Genomic DNA, 18,209 nt, shown 5'->3' with positions numbered 1-18,209 from the left:
ACCAATAATTGAAAGGTACAGATGCTGGAGCCATATAGAAAGTAATTTCTGACATTTATAGCTGTCTGAAAACAGAATGAACTGTCTCTAGATATAATCAATGCCCTTTTATTAGAAATATTCGAGCACTGTCACCATTACTGAGAATCTATTATAAATGCTTTCATATGCTGGATATATTATTAGGCAATTTACACAATATATTAAATCATTCTTTACTACAACCTCATATGAAAAAATTTCAACTCAGAGCAAAGTGAAAAAATCATAGAGTTAAGGAAGAGCTGGGATTCACACCTATGTCCATCTATTTCAAAAGCCCATGCTAAATAAATAAATTAAAAAAATAAAGATGATAGCTCTAGCCATTTCAGATAGTTACTCAGTTTTCCTGGGTCTCTCCCATGTATGCAGGAGGACCCAATACAACCAAAAATAAAATAAAGAAAATAAATAAATTAAAAAGCCCATGCTGATATGCAAGTCTCTGGATATTTTTCAAGTGTGCACAGTATTTTTCAAGAGTGTATGCTAAAACTAACATGGAGTAAAAAAATATCCTGCCTAGTTTATAAGTACCTGTTAATCTAAAGAGCTTTGTGATAACTTCATACCAATTACTGAAACCCATCTGCATCTTCCTTTATAATTGTGTGCAGTACATATCAGATTTCTCTGTAAAGTCAGATTCTCTCTAGTTATTATGGCTAGAGAGGAGTCATCTAAGTGGACATATTAAATGGGAAGATGGATAAAGGAAAGTGCACTCTGGGCAGCACTAGCTATAATGGAAGGTCAATTGGAAGGAGGGTAGAGAGAAGTATTGTTACTTCTGGGAGGAAACTTCCTGGGAGTGGTTATCACAGTGAGTGATGATGCCCCAGGAACAAAGCCGAGAATGTGAAAACTAGTCATGACTCTTGCCCTGCCCCCAGGGAAACATAGGAATGTAGTTTTAATTCTGTCAGTGGTAGAATGTGCTTACTCCCTGGAAAAGAAAGCATTTATAACATGCTAAGTGCCATGGAAACATATTTGTTCCTTCCACAAGCGTATGAGAACTACAGGGAAAAAATAAAGCACCGAGCTTAAGAACCAGAGGAAAAACAATTAGAAGGGAGCTTATAAGAAAACACTAAATCATAACTCCTATTAAAAAAATTCACACTCCTGAGAGTTCTGGGCCGTTACACAGAGGGTGCTGGCCATATATTTTCCTTAAAAGGCCTTTGGGGAAGTATGTGGTGCATCCAGCAAAAGCTCTGCCAATACCACTGGGAACCAAAGGAGTCTCAGGAGCAACAGAACTTTGAAGGACTCACTCCTTCCTCTAGCTGAGCCCCTCCTTCCTCAGTGGGTTTTATTCCTGATAAAGAATTTCCTGCCGCTTCTTTGGCGCCTCTTATTTTTATCAAACTTTTCTTTCTCAGGTTTTGGGCTGTGAAGTGGCTCTGTTAAAGGAGTATGAAGGAAGGCAGCAACAGTCTATTGACATTACAAACCAGAGGGAAGATCTGGTTTTCACAGGCCATTTGTGTAGCTTTACCCAGGCCAAAGGTGGTCTCACTACTGGGTGGCTCACCAGGGTGGGCTCAGATTCCAAGGAGTCCTCATGTGAAACAGACATACTTGCGTGGATGGAGCTTTTGCTTTGTACGGGGGCATTAAAAGGACATGTGTGTGGCTTCAACTACTGTGTCCTGATTAAAATTTTTCTTCATAGAGCAACACGTGTTATCTCCACACTAGCCAGTGAGTAATTAGCCACTAGCACTTACCCACTGGCTCAATCTGTGCTTAGTTTCCAACTGTCACTCTATATATTGTTTCACATAGTTTTCAGGTGACTCATCTACCATTGTATTGTTTTCACACTGGCATCTATGCTACTCCCTAATATAGTGGCCTGTATTAAAAAAGAAACCTTTACTTCCCTACATGATGATAATAATTGACATCATATTCTCACAGGTAATCACACAGATGATTGTGAACCTGCCAGGGAAATCCTAGCACAAAAGCTGGCCTCAATCAAGTTTTCACTAACTTCCTTTTTTAAAAACTGCATTCACTAACTTTCTATTCTTTGACATTTATTTTCATGATAGGATCAACTGAATTAAATATAAGACTGTCAAATTCATCTGTTTAGAGGACTGGAAGATGCTTCAGGTTGACCTACTCACCCACAGTATCTCAGTGATCTCCAAAACATCCTCAGCACAGATGGGTAAGAAAAAAAAAATATATATATATATAAAGAAAAACCTCACATATAGTCCAGAAAACATGAAACCAAAATTAGCACAACAAAAATTGTCTAAAAGAATACCTAGGCTTTTGGTAGCCTATAGAGACAGGAAGGGGAGCTAGCCAAAATCGCCGCAGTAGCACTGAATACTTGACATGAACTCTGAAAAATCCATGAGACTTCTCCAGTGTAGACACAGGAAGAGTGGTTTGTAATCTCACTGAACATACAAAGATAACTGGATTGCCAGCTCAGGGAAGACTCACCCTGCTTATTCCTTATAATATGTAAACCAAAAGGCTAATAGCAGATGTTTTCCATTTACATTCATAGAGAGATATTTCCCCTGTGCCAAATAGATATGATCATGGAGTAACCATGGAATGGAGATCCCAGTATCCTTCATCAACATGACACTTGTGTTCATGAGGGAAGCATTCCTCATGAACAAGTCTCCAAGGCAAAGGCAATAGTGGGCAAAATTTGTGCAAAAAGTTGAACAGGATCCTTTAAAAGTGAGGTCAATTAAATGGTCAAGAAAAAATAATGTGGTTTTGGCAGATTACATGCCATCTTCTGTAGTGTCTTGTGTTCTGCTTACGAGTACATCATCCTAACCTTTCTTTCAGGTCAGATCATTATCAATTCACAGCTGAATGAGTGTGAAAGTTCCTAACTGTAGCCTCTGCTCATCCATGTCTAATCCAGCCTCTGTGTACATGCAAGTCATCTCGTACACTGTCAGGAGATTAATCTTTCTCCAGGATCACTTTTATCATGTCCCTGGCCTTTGACGGTCCTTATGATATTGTGAAGGGTGGTGAACGAATGCCTCTTTATGGTAATGATGCTGGAACAGAGAAGTAAATGAGGAGAAGGAGTGAGCCAAGTGATGATGTGAGGTAAGAGGTTTCCAGGAAGATGGAAAGGCCTGGGGCATGAACAAGCAGTCAGGCTGAAGATGAGCAAGGACTGTGTGATGGAGAAGAATGAACAAGAACAGGGGTGCTGGTGATAGAGGAAATGAAGTTGGAGAGATTGACAGAGATCAGTTGAGCTATGGAGGCCAAAGTTAGGAGCATGGACTCTATTACAGGTGTAACTCACAGTGAGTTATGAGAGTAACTTAATAAGCCCTCCCTGCCGGTTGAACAAATGAATGCTTAAAGTCCATGCAGAACTACTTATTTTGTTAAATTAGAAGTGAAGTTTATACATGATTTAAGAGAAAGAAAAATCTCCTTTTGCATGTTGAACATGTTTAAATTAAAATCATCTTTACATTGGCCAAAGTTTTCCATTACTGAAACTGAATAATGTCAATCTTTCTAAGTCAAGGGAAAAAATGAAGTTACACATAAAAATTTCTCTTCTACTTGTGTCTCAGAACTTCAATGTCATCTCTTGATAAAGTGGATTAATAGTGGATATGCACATTTAAGATGCTTTAAAACATCATACATATATACACATATTTTAGGATGGAGAGACCGGCTGATAATATATATTTTCTGAAAATAATCACTTGTTTGCATGACAGAATCGCATATGTCAATGTTCTACCTAAGAACACCATGACTCTGGGGTACTCCACGATTGGACAACAGATTCACTGAGTGTGATAGGTAGCCTCTAAGATCACCTCCAGTGAGCCCCACATCCTGGTATTCACACCCCTGGTACTCCTTCCTATTGAGTGTGGACTGTATTTAATGATTTCCTTCTAATAAGTAGAATATGGTAAAAGTGATGGGGTATCAACTCTGAGATTAGGTTACAAAGAGACTGTGGCTTCCACCTTGAGCATTCTCTTATTTGCTCATTCTGAGAGAAGTCAGATGCTGTCTTATGAGCTGTTCTGTAGAGAGGCTCATGTAGCAAGTAACTGCAGGAGGCCTCTGGCCAACAGACAGTAAGAAATGAAGCTCTCAATCCAACAGCTCACAAGGAAGTGAATCCTACCAACAACCATGAGAGTGAATGTGGACATGGATTCTCCCTAAGCTGAGCCTTAAGAATGAGACTGCAGCCCAGCCCCAGCTTGACTGCAACCTCATGAGAGACGTTAAACTACAGGCACCCAACTAAGCTACCCCTATATTCCAGACCCACAGAAAGTGTGAAATAATAAATGTTTTAAGTCACTAAGTTTGGGGATAATCTGTTACACAACCATACATAACTAATACATTGAGCTACTTACACATTTTAACGGAGATGTAGATCAGTTAAATTTTTTAACAGTGGCTAATCCAAAAGACATTTAGAATGTCTGAAATACATATTTAATTGCTTTGTAATAGCAAGTTTACCTTTATAATATTTTTTAAACTTTGACTAATATTCGAATTAGTTTAAAAGGGCTAATTTGCAGGGAACAGCCAAAAGAATCCAAAGGTTATATTAATGAAAATATTTGGTCAGAAACTAAGAAATTCCAGTTTCAAAGAGGCAGAAATCTAAGAGCAGAAGTGAATGACTGGGTTCCAACATAACTGAGAAAAATTCAGGGATTGTTATCGGGTGAAAAATGAAGTTGTAAAATAATATTGTTTTTAAAAGCATGACAGTGGAATATAAAGACACAATAACCTGCACTGGCATTCCAGCTTTAAAGCACTGGCATTAGTGCTTATTGATTTTGTGCAGTTCAACTTCTTCATGCCTGTTTCTTCATCCATGTAACAGGAATAATAAGAAAACCTACATTTTAGGGTTGTAAAGCATTCAGCACAATGCTTGGTACACGGTAAACAAACAAAAAATTTTGGTTCCCATAACAATTACTATTTTCTATTACAGTCTTAAATTAGAATCTAGTTCTACTTTCACAGAGTTTCAGGTTACTCTGCTTGAGACATTTAAAAAATTTAGCAGAAAGTTCAGGAAACTAAAGTTTAACTAGAGTTAAGAATAAGGCTTGTTCAAGAAAGTGAAAAGACAAACCCGTAAAATGAGTGAAAATCCCTGCAAATCATATATCTGATAAGGGACTGAGACTTGTATCTAGAATATATAAAGAACTCTTACGACCCAATAATAAAGAGACAAATAATCAAATTAAAAATGGGCAAATGATCTGATTAGACAGTTCTCTGAAGAAGATATACAAATGGCCAATAAACACATGAAAAGATGATCAACGTTATTAGCCACTGGTAAAATGCAAATCAAAACCGCAATTAACATACCATTTCACACCCACTAGGATGGCTATAATCAAAAGACAGACAACAGTAAGTGCTGTCAAGAATGTGCAGAAAATGGAACCCTTGTACACAACTGGTGGGAACATAAAAGGTACGGTTTTTGGTGGAAAACAATTTGGCATTTACTCAGCTGATTCACTTTATTTACTTTAAACGCACAATTTGCTACCAACTCTATCACTGAATCAATTGAATTAAAAAAGAAAAATAGCTGACCAGTGGATACAGAATGTCTACAAAATCCTCCACCTTATTTATAATAAATGTGAAGAAGCCATTTTATAATAAACGTGAAAAATCTTGTATTTCACATTGAGACAAGACTATTTTTGAAAGAACATGATAACATTCTAATTCATTATCATAAATGCAACTTAATCCACAAATGTTAAATCAGGTATGCTATGGCTTAAAATCTGTTTGAGAAATAGATTATTGGAACTAGGAAGCTAAAGAGGCTCTCATAAAAATAGAAGCCAAAAATAATGGTGACAACTTCAATGAGTACTTCCCCTGCTGCAACTTGAATGCCTAAGCTGTATTGTGTGGGAAAATAGCATTGTCTTTAAATAAATAAATAAATTAAAACTAAATGGGAGTTGAAGATTTAATTATGTGAGGTCATGGAAATTTACCATCATCAAAAAATAAGCTCATGATTTATTTACCTTCGAAGACACACAATCCATTTAAGCAAAGACATTAGTTGTCACTAGCCTATTATGTAGAAGTTATAGAACTTTAAAGATCACCTACCTCAACCTTCTCATGTTATAGATGAGGGCATTAAATTGAACATCTGGTTAAGGGCTGAGCAGGATGAGAACTAAGAGTTTTGGCTCTAAGTGTGGGTTGTTTTCCTGGGCATTATGCTGAGGCTAACCCTTTCCAAAGAGATGACAGCTCCTGCATCTGCACAGAGATAATGGACCTCAAGTGGAGTTACATTCTTTAGGACCTTATTAACTTCTGAGAATATCAGTTATCACCTAGAGTTCCATTTAATGAGTTTTATCAAATGGTTTAGGAAAACAGTTTTTTGGGTTCTTTTTAGTTTAATGATATGAAGTAAGGTCAAACTCACTATATTTCTCCTTTGGTTATTGTTTCCTTCTTCACACCTCCTGTGTTTAACCTTCTCTGATTATCCAAAACATAGCTGATAGAAGTTTTTGCTCATTTAGCATCTAACTATCATCGTAGGTTTAGAGAATCTCCTATCTTATGAGGCAGAGCTTACCTCCCACTATATAAGTTTAAGTTCCTGTGAGATAATAGAAAATATATATTGGTCTCTGCCCCCGGTTCCTGGCACAGAGCTCCTGAAACCCTTGGAATTTCTTAAGTGATAAAAGCACTAGAGCACCTTTTGTTCTAATATTTGGTCTTTGACCTTGGTTCCTGACACAAGACTCCTGAAACCTTTTACTAGGTGACAGGAGTGTCTTTTGTCCTAATGAGGCCACTCTGGATTAGCTCCTGGATGGCTCCTGGATTAGGGATGGTCACCGGAAAGACCAAGCCATGATGAGAAGTTTGGAATTTTCAGCCCTGCCCCCCATTCTCTTGAGAAGGGAAAAGGACTGAAAATGGAGTTAATGATCGATCACCATGCCTATGTTATGCATGAAGCCTCCATAAAAATCCCAATAGTATGGGGTCTGGAAAGCTTCCAGGCTGGTGAACACATCCATGAAATGGGAGGGTGATGTATCCCAATTCCTTGCGGACAGAAGCTCCTGTGCTCGGGACCCTCCTAGACCTCGCCCTATGGATCTCTTCATTTGGCTGTTCATTTGTGTCCTTTATCATATCCTTTAACAAACTGGTAAACATAAGTGTTTCTCTGATTTCTGTGAGCCATCCTAGCAAGTTAATTGAACCCGAGAAGGAGGTCATGGGAATCTCTAATTTGTAGCCCAGTTGGACAGAAGTTGTGGGTGACCTGGGGGGCCTACTACTTGCAATTGGCATCTGAACTGGGGTGGGAGCAGCCTTGTGGTACCAATCCCTTAACCTGTGGGATGTGACACTATTTCCAAGTAGACAGTGTCAGAATTGAGTTAAATTGTAGGACACCCAGCTGGTGTTGTGGAGAATTAACCTGGTGTTGGGGAAAATCCCATACATTTGGTGACCAGGAGTGTTGTTAGTGTTCTGTGCGAGAACTAAAGGAGAAAGCCACAGGAAAGGAGAATCATAGGTTCTTTTCAATACGGTACCAGATACTTTATTTCTCAGACCTCCTTGTAACTAGGGTGTGGGCATGTGACCTAGACATTGCCTACAAGATGCACCAGCTCCAGACTGCAAAGAAGCTGTGGCTATGAAGACTCTTCTGGAGAGGGTGGTGGCCCTGGAAGCAGTAGTATCTAGTAGCATCAAGAGCCAGCTGTGGCACTGGTTCTGGAAGCAGAGTTAGGAAATCAGTGATCTCAATGGTGCAAGCTATGCTCTATGACCAGCTCTGTGGTGTAATTTGGGGCTTTGTTTTTGTTTAAGGGACCTCCAAGTCTGATTCTCTGGTTCTCCTAGAAATTCTGCTTAAGTTACCCAGAGTTAATTTCTGTTACTTGAAACTAAGAAAAATGATGACTAAACGTAAAAAACAAACAAAAAAACAAAGAAAAGAAAAGGAAAAAAGGAAAAAAACACTCTATTGTGAGTTTATCTGGGGCAGGCACTGTATGTAGTTTTTTTGGGTTTTTAAAAATATTTATTTATCTATTTGGCTGTGCCGGGTGTGTGCGATCTTTGGTTGCAGCATGCGGGATTTATTTCCCTGACCAGGGATCGAATCCGGGCCCCCTGCATTGGGAGTGCAGAGTGTTAACTGCTGGACCACCAGGGAAGTCCCTATGTGTAGTTTTTATATTAAACAGTATTTCTCAGCTCATAAGATAATGTCGAGCCTTAATAAATGTGGAATTGAACTGACTATTTACAAAGGTAGTACTTAACTGATTAACTGCATGCTGAATGAGGCTCCCTGGGATAAAAGGGAAAAGAAAGCACCAACAGGATAGTACATTTGCTAAAATGTGTGAGAACAGCTCAATTAACCAAACTCAGAGTAGGGGGCAGGAGATTTTTTTATGTTCATAGCCTAGCTCTTCTAATGGAACTTTCTAACTATCTTAATCTGAGTATAAGCCTGTTTTCCTGGGAAGATACATGGCCACATCTATAGAAATGTAGACAGTAAATTCATTAGTGAGCAGACAGACTGTTTATTTTTACTATTAAATGACATGTTTTATTTTGAATGTAGAACTGATCTGTTGGTCTGGGACAGACTACGTTAGGGAAATGACTAACACTTACTTACTAGAAAATGTAAAACAAGGCTTTTGTATGTTTAAACACCATGGAAAAAACAAGCAAACTTTGAAATCAGTGTTTGCTAAATTTGGATGGAATGAATTTATTTAAAAAGTGCTTTAATTAGGTAAATGTATGATGCCAAGAAAGCTGGAACTTACAGTTTCTCAATTTGTTTCTTCACATTTCAGTATATTGGTGAAAAAGTCTTTCTGGCTTATCATGGAAATTCGGGGGAACTAGTTTGTGAGCATGTCTATCTTATTATGAACATAAATACTTCATCTTTTTGTTGGCCATCATACAAAATTATGTGCTTAATCCTAAATATTTATAGATGACTGGAACATAAACACAGTAGCTGTTACTCTGAAATTATGGTAACATAAACTGGCATTTAGTTCTACTGTTTTCACTTAGTCGAAGTAGGAGCCAGTGCTTGGGCTAAAGGAAATATACTGCAAGGACTATTCAGAAAGTTCAGTTATGGTTCTCTTAACTTCTCAGCCATTTCAGCTGTAAAATAGGGATAAAATTATACCGTGGAGACTGTGTGAGGACCAGATGCAACTATATATGTTAAAGAACCTACAAATATGCTTAATATACATGGTGGGTACTCAAAAAAAGGGAGGAACTAAACCTGAATTTGCAATTTAAACTATTTAGTAGCACACGCAAATCTATGTCAAAAAGCATTTTGTTTGGGAAAAAAAATTCCAAAATATTTTAATCTGTGATAAATGCTGAATAAATCTTATAAATGCTTAATTTTATTTATTTTTACCCTCTCATTATTCTAACAGTTTAGCTCATACTTACATACTATTTTTACTCATGATTTATACCATAATTCTTACTTTATTTATTTAACCCTGGATATTATCATTTTAATATGGGAAAATTTACGTAAACATCTCACTGTCAATTGGGGTGGTCCCTGCTTCAATAAACGGTAAGGTGTGTGACACTGCTAATTATTTTCTCTAGGTTTACTAATGTATTATAATTTAGCTCAAAGTCATATAGTAATCAGTGACAAAGTGAATTGGTCTTTTAAGAAAAGATAAAAATGTTTTCTAAGATATTTATGTCTCATCTCTTCCATGTCAAATATTAAGTCATTTTGCTTCGAATATAAAAATGGTTTATGTTCTCAAAGAATGCCCTCGGTGGTATAAATAAATTACCTTTCACATTTAACTAAAGTGCTGTGTCTGGGAATCTGAAGATCTGGGCTCTGGTTACAGCTCCATTAGTAGCTGGGTTGGATCAGCCATTTGCCTCCTTCAAACTGTTTTCTTACCTGTATCATGTAGCTGTTGTGCTAAACTGTCACTAAGTTTTCTTTCAGTTCTAAGATTCTCTATGATCTACATATGTCCTGCTTCCCAGAAAGATTATTAGCTCTCTGAAGGCATAAATCACATCTTAGAGTTCTTTTGAAATTTGTACATTGCTTAGCATAGTGCTATGCACTGAATATCTGTAAATCTGAACTGCAATTATATGACACTATAAAACAAATATGGAACAAGACTATTATATCTTATAGTGTAAAACTAAGCAATTATTGCAAAGTAACCATTATTTAACATTTACAGTGGGGTCCTATCTTACATTTCAGGCAAGCAAATGCTTCCTTTACCTGCCCTAGGCAGTAGGAAACTGGGAGGAATGACTAAATAGGATAGTTTCTATATGAAATATTTTGTCCTCTTATCTCCGTAAACCATCAAAATACTCCTGAGTTCTAGACTTACTCTTTATACACTGTCATACGCCAGTGTGGTAAGCAGCCTCAATATGATCCTCAATGATCCCCACTTCCTGGTATTCACACCCTTTCGTAGTTCCCTGCTACAATGAACCAGGGTCAGTCTATGTAACTAGCAGCATGCAGCAGAACTGATGGCATGTCACCTCCATGATTAAGTTTAAAAGACTGACTGCTCTCTTGGGAGCTCTCTCACTTGCTCACTTTCTCACTCTCATGCATAACTTACTTGGAGGGAAGCCCCTGGGAGAGGCCCACATAGAGAAGCTGCAGCCTCCTACCAACAGTGAGTGAGCTCGGAAGCAGATCCTTCAGCCCCAGGCAAGTCTTCATCTCCACCAGCAGCTTGACTGCAACCTCAGGAGAGACCTGGAGCCAGAACCACCCTGCTCCCAGATTCCTGACCTTCAGAAACTGTGTGAAATAATCAATGTCTGTTTTTTCAGACTGCTAGGTTTGCAGGTTCTACCTACCTACCTACCTATCTATCTATCTGGCATCCTTTTTTTATATGAAGTACTCATCACTTCCTTCTTACCTAGATGATTATAACTTCCTAACTGTCGTCCCTGTAAAAGCATCAGCCCCTCTAATTCATCCTTTCCACGGCTGTAAGGGAAATATTTGAAACATGAGTCTATTTGTGCCTCTCCACTGCTCAAAAAATTTTAGTAGCTCCCTATTATTGTTAGGATATTCAAAACTCCATACCATGTCATGCAAGGCCTTCACAAACTGGCTTCTGCCGTCCCCTCTAGCTCCTTCTACACCTCAGTTCCTGTGTTCTTTAATCCTACTTCAATCCCCCAAGTTGGCTAAGTATTTTCCTTTTTCTGATACCACTATTAATACTGTTCCCTCTGCCTAGAATATCTCATCCACTTGGCCAATCCTACTTATCCTTCAAGACCCAGCAAGTATCACTCTGTGTGTGTGTATTTATTTAATTAATTATATTTTTTTCTCGGATACTCTATACAAGTGCCTGGCTTGTATATATGCTTTATATATTTAATTCAATTTGACAAAAAAAATTTGAGCACCTACTATGTGTTAGGCACTTATTTTTGTAAGGCATTAGGAATAACAAAAAATATTAAAACAAACAAGGTCCCTAACCTTAAGGGAGACTACAATTTAGCAGGGAAGTTAGACAATGAACAACTGATTACAAATGATATGAATGTTACAAAAATAAGGGAGTTCAGAGTTTTCTGGGCAGATAAGGTGGGGGAGGGGCCCCAAACTTATTCTATGGTTTTAGGAGAGCATTTCCTAAATGTCTGCTGAGTAGGTGATTTAAGAAAAAAACTCTATCCAAAAGATGTTAAATCAGGATAAAAACACAGTCCTAAACTTTAGTCCAAAAATCAAAATCAGCAAGCAAAATGGAGACATGACTTGGTAGTAATATATGTGAAAAGAGTCATGAACTATATTTGACAGAAAGCACAATGCCTGATGTAACTGGAAAAAAACACTGTGGTTTCACAAATAGAAATATACTATACAAATCTTACTCAACATACAATGAAGCTGCATTCCAATAAACCCATTGTAAATTGAAAATATAAGTCAAAAATGCATTTAATACACTTAATCTACTAAACATCACAGTTTAGCCTAGTTTACCTTAAATGTGCTTACAACACTTACATTAGCCTACAGTTGGGCAAAATCATCTGACACAAAGCCTATTTTATAATAAAGTGTTGAATATCTCATGTAATTTATTGACTACTGTACTGAAAGTGAAAAACAGAATGGCTGTATGGGTACAGAATGGCTGTAAGTGTGTCAGTTGTTTACCCTCATGATCACGTGGTTGGCTGGGAGCTGCTGCTGCCCAGCATCACAAGAGTATTACATCACCAATATCACTAGGCTGGGGGAAAAATCAAAATTCAAAATCTGAAGTATGATTTCTACTGAACGCATATCACTTTTGTACCATCTTGAAGTCAAAAAATCGTGAAGTCGCACATTTGTAAATGGGGGAGCGTCTGTAGAGAATCTGGAGATACTCCATTATGCTCAGCATTCACAGTCTCTTTAAAAGAGGTGGGAAAAGCAGAGCCCATTCAGAGGAGAATGACCAGAATGGAGCACCTTGAACCCAGGTCACAAGAATAGCTTCTGAAAACTGGAAGGCCTTGGTATGTGAGGACTCAGAGGGTACACAGTGTATAAATAGCTACAGGTCTGTCATGTAGAAGAAATAGTTTATATTTAATCCTGTAGATTTATGGGTAGAGTAAGGAAGAGACAGAAAAGAAACAATTCGCAAACTGCCAGGGCTATTTAAAGCAGGTAGTCTTCATCCCAGGAGGTGACTGCTTCTAAACTTGTTGGCCACTGAGCAAAGCGCTGCAAAAGGGAATCCAAACACTGGAAGGGAGTTAGCATGTATGACTTTGTACTAAAGCCTTTTAAACCCTGATATTTTATGGCTTGAATACATGAATATTAATGTGTCTTTCTTTGTGCTAATCTATACTGTAGTGATGCCAAGTAGATCACATTTCCCACAAGGTTCTGTCCTACATAGTAAGCAGAATGAGAACAAAGAGATGGGCTTTAGATATCCTCAAAGAGTCTATCTATATGGCCTTCCTAACAACTCTGCTCCTAGCAACGAACTATTTTATAGTTCATCTGTCTCATTATTTAATCTAAATCTTATGTTTAAGGCATGCATTTGTTTCTATAAAATCTGTAATAAATCTGGAGGAAAATATCTCTATGGATATCTGGTTGAGTTCAAAGGCTACTCTTGCCTGACATACTCAAGATCCCCAAAGCAAAAGTTCTCTCTAATTAACTCTAATATCTGTATCCGTATTTTCAATTTCAACATCTGGATTCAGAAAAATGAAATACAGATTTCTTCAGACTCTCTAACCTTTATTTGCAAAAGCCCCAAAGGAGGAGTATTTCCCAGTGTGAACAAAAATTACAATGTCTTTGACATGTATATCCCTGAGATGATGCTGGCCTATCACCCTGTCCTCAGCTTATGTCTTAAATATCAAAGAATTTACCATGCAAATGCTAAAAGAACAGTGCAACGCTGCATAGAAAGTTATGATACCTAGTGTTTCCAATTGGTATCCTTGCAAAAGAGAACACACAGAGGAGTTGAACCTGTGCTTGTTAAGCAGGTCTTCTGAAAAACAGAAACTTGAGATTATGTGAAATGGCTCAATCTTCTGACACACTTACAAGGTTCTTAATTTTCCAGTAATTTCCCAGATAAATCCATTCTGAGTTCAATATGTGTAAATAAGAAATATTTCAGATTTTGGACAGTCAGTAGGAGGTTCAAACCAATTTTTTTGGCTAAATAGATGCTGATCTGTAGTTTTTATTAGTTGAAAGCAAAACCATCTGTTTGAGTAGAAACAGATTTTTGTCACAAGGGAGAAAGAGTGAAAGTGATCTCACTGAAGCTAACAGGACTCTGAAGGTCAGTTAGGTACAGTGGGCTTGGCAATAAGCTCCTTTGGGTCAAGGAAGTCCTAATATCCTGGAAGATGCAGTGCAAACTGGTCTAATTTAAACCTCTGAAGTCCTGTGAAAGCTCCAATAGATTAAATGGTTGATTAGTAAATTACATACAAAAAAGACAAACTACTCATGGAAAAAAATTACCTGTACAACTGCCAATAAATCATCAAAATAATAATCATTTTTCACAAAGTGATAAGTATTCCAAGTACATAAAGGCAGATATACCATTAATCATGGTTTTCTTCTATTTAAAAAATCTATTTTCAGATTTACTTTGTAGAAGAGGGTTCAGAAGAGGCTATACTAAGTAGGAATAACCTAATGGTTTGGAAGGAGTTAAAAACAGATACCCTGATGACTTCAAGAAGTAAAAGGGAAATAAAGCCAACCAGAGGAAATGAGGGTGGCAAGAAACAGCAATAGGACAGCTATTTCAAGATCATGGAATCAGCTTGTACTTCTCTCTCCTTCAGTTGCCAAGCACTGTAGATTTTTCCTTTACATTTCTTTGGACATTTTCTTTTCTTTCCATTCCAGGCCTTTAATGACCTCACCCCAAGATTGCTGCAATGTCTCCTAACTCATCTTCTCTGAAGCTTCAATTTACCCTCCCCTTCTTCCTAGCTCAGCTTCCCTCTTATTTTTTTTTTCTATTTACAGACCTCAGCCAGATCAACAGTCTCTTAATAGAGCTTTTATAGTGTTTTCTTAAAATTCGATAGCTTAAAGTCACTTCCTTAACTCATTAATGACCTAAATCATATAACTGTATCCCATGTAATAAACACTTATTCCTCATCTCTCCTCAACATGAATCCTCTCTTTACTGTATCCTCCTAGACACCTTGCTCAATCCCAACACAGCACATGATGGAGTGCTGCAGCAAGCAGCAGATGCTAGTTTGTCCACAATATCCATTATTTCCATACTAAGCGAAGTCCACGTATTTTTCAGATCACAATGTGCCTAGTTAAAACATTACACTTCTGAGCCTCCCTTGAAGCTAGGCATAAGAATGTGACACAGTTTATATCCAATGAGACATAAAGTCTGCTAGAAATTTATAGACATAAAATCTGCTAGAAAAAAGGTACCAAATTACGTTAGTCACCAAGATTTTACCGTCTATCATATGCCTCTAATTGTTGATCCTATACCATAGGCATTGAGATTTATAACCACCCAGTACCTAATTGATCTCTCTTTTAAAAAATCAATCAGCATATTGTTTATGGTTTAGAACTGATCTAAGTCATCACTGTTGGTCTAGATCCACTTGGTAACTTAGCATCAGTGGATGCTATGAGCTAAAAAGGGACCTAAGGAATTGAGCCAAATTTTACCCAAATTCTAAAGACAACTGGAGTCATACTCTGTCTACCTTAGGTGACTGTCTTCTCACTAGAAAACTGCCAACTCAATCTGTGGCTCAAAAGGTAAAGTTAGGTCTTTACAAAGGTATTGCTTATCATAGTATAGTAAATGTTATTTAATGCTCATCATTTTCCTGGTCAGTTATTACTGTATAATACAGAATTAACAGATCTCTGTATATATTTTGAGAGAAAAAACTTCTTTTTTTTTCAGGTGAATAGTGTGATTTCTCTCCCTTCCTTAGTAGAAATTCTCAGTATGGGAATTTTACTAGTGGTTTTAATAGTGAGTCAAAAGCGAGAGAACAATTTGATAATGCATTTTAAAAAAATTGAAACATGGTTTCCAGAGACGACTCCATTTACTCAATTAGATACAATTACATAACACTGAAATGGAATGAACTGCAGTGAAAATGCAAAATTGTAAATATATCTAAAAAAATAAATAGCCTGTAGGCCTTTAAGGAGAAATGAATATATAAGAAGAAAAGGCACAACTTTCAGGCACAACTCTCTTGGGCAACCAGCCTGCTTGAGCAGAACAAGTCTAAAATAGGACAGTTTCCAAATATACTTTCTTTGGGATAGCACTTCTATGAAAGTGATTATCAAAAGCAGTTGTATCAACAGTCTCATTATTAAAACCAATCCATTTATTTGGTTGGTTTGCTTCCTGCCCTTCTGTTATACCCTCTCCAACTAAAAAGATGTTTCATTGTTAGTGACGTCTCCTAGATTTTCTTTACGTGGAAATTATTTTGAGATTAAATATAATTACAGTTTAGCCTTGTAGTCATAACTTCACCTACTCGGACCCTTAATAATGATAGGGTAGAAGTAGAGTTGCAGTTTTATTTTTATTACTCACCTACAACATTAACTTAGCTACATGGCATACAGAGGGAAGGAGAACAGTAAAACCAAATCAACAAAAGCACTGGTCAAACTGTGAAACGTATCTGCTAACAGCTGTGTTCATTCCCTGATAAAAGATATCTACCAAGTAGCTACCATTAAAAAAATTCTTCTTTCTTCTATGTTCTATTTTGTTGAATTACTTATCAAGAGTGAAAGAAAGGTGGGGATACCCCTGGTGGCACAGTGGTTAAGAATCCACCTGCCAGTGCAGGGGACACGGGTTCGAGCCCTGGTCCGGGAAGATCCCACATGCCGCGGAGCAACTAAGCCCGTGCGCCACTACTGAGCCTGTGCTCTAGAGCCCACAAGCCACAACTACTGAGCCCACGTGCCACAACTACTGAAGCCCGCGTGCCTAGAGCCCGTGCCCCGCAACAAGAAAAGCCACCACAATGAGGAGCCCACGCACCTCAATGAAGAGTAGCCCCCGCTCGCCGCAACTAGAGAAAGCCCGCGCGCAGCAACAAAGACCCAACGTAACCGTAAATTAATTAATTAATTAATTAATTTTTATAAAGAGAATCAAAAAAGAAAAAAAGAGTGAAAGAAAGGAAATGAGCAGATTTACTATGAGTGGAAATAATTTAAAAGCAGGAAATGTTGACTTACGGTATACAAGGAGACCTTCCAGAATCCTTTTCAAAAAATAGCAATAGCTTTTAATTCATCACCAACTGCTCTGCCATCCATCTGCAATCATTTGTTTAAAAGCTGTTTTAAAGTATACCTAGAATTTCATTTTACTTCAATAATCTTCAGTGTGAAGACTTCCTCAAAGAAAGACTTTCTTTCTTACAGCTTCAGTAACCTGTTTTCAACTCTCTTATGAGACAAAGGAAATTAAATAATAAAGATAATTCAAAATGAAGAGTAATAAGCTACAAAAATTAAATACGGCATGGAGAACACAGAATGATGTGACTAGTATTTTCTAAATGGCATTAATTTCACACCCATATCCTACTCTCTTTAGCTATTTCTTTATATAGACTTTTTTCCACAGCTCAGAACCACAAAGTAGTATCATTATACATTATAGTTTAAGGCCAGCCATTGACCTGGCAATCTAATTTACTTTGCTAAAATTGGAAAATCAAATTCCTCTTCCCAAATATCCCTATCCAGGATACTACAAAATCCAGTTGCTCAATAAAATCTGACTTTATGTCCTCTACACCCTCTCCAAAATTCTGCAGGCTCCACTTAAGTCAGAGAGAGGGATCAAACCCACAACTCATTCTTTCTTTCCAAGTTACACGTAACTTTTGAATTCAGAAATGGCAGAAAATATATTTTATTCAACTTCCTCAAGTCCTCATATTACTCAGGATGAAAAACTTTGATACTAGGGATGTCCTCACAATGACTTTGCTCAAATAAACAGATGCTCAAACGTTTTTGAGCCCGTGTAACTTATACTCTTCAGATTATAAATGATATAATTATATTACAGCTTGTCAAATTCATCACCTAATAAGTCAAAGGAATCTATCTCTGAATCTTGGAGAGTTCTACAGTTGAGTTTTTCACATGTGTTTTCCTTTGTAGAACAATTGTTAAAAGGAGGTTAATAATTTCAATTCACTCTTTACTGTGAATTCCAAATTTTTAAAATAATGTGGCAGAAAGGTAACCTAGTACATATTTTAATTATTTTATATTTGAAAAGATTAGACTAAACTGTGCTTGCCAACTGTTTTTAATCAAAGAGTTAAAATAGTAAAGTCTTTCAAGTGACCACAAAGTAATGACCAAATAACATTTACCTCACTTATTCTGTCATTCAACAAACATGTGCCTATCAAATCCAAAACATTATATTACATTGAATTATACTGCTCTCAAT

At 37.3% G+C, this 18,209-nt stretch overlaps 1 protein-coding gene across 2 annotated transcripts in view; it reads right to left on the bottom strand.

The window, feature by feature from the left end:
• ATF6 (activating transcription factor 6) overlaps positions 1-18,209 on the bottom strand; it is a 220,049-nt gene that overhangs the window by 28,610 nt on the left and 173,230 nt on the right. The window lies entirely within an intron of this gene.

Source organism: Stenella coeruleoalba (assembly GCF_951394435.1).
Source record: "Stenella coeruleoalba genome assembly, chromosome: 1".
Lineage (NCBI taxonomy): Eukaryota > Metazoa > Chordata > Mammalia > Artiodactyla > Delphinidae > Stenella > Stenella coeruleoalba.
Note: the sequence above shows the minus strand (reverse complement) of the source record. Positions and strands in the feature narration are given on the sequence as shown.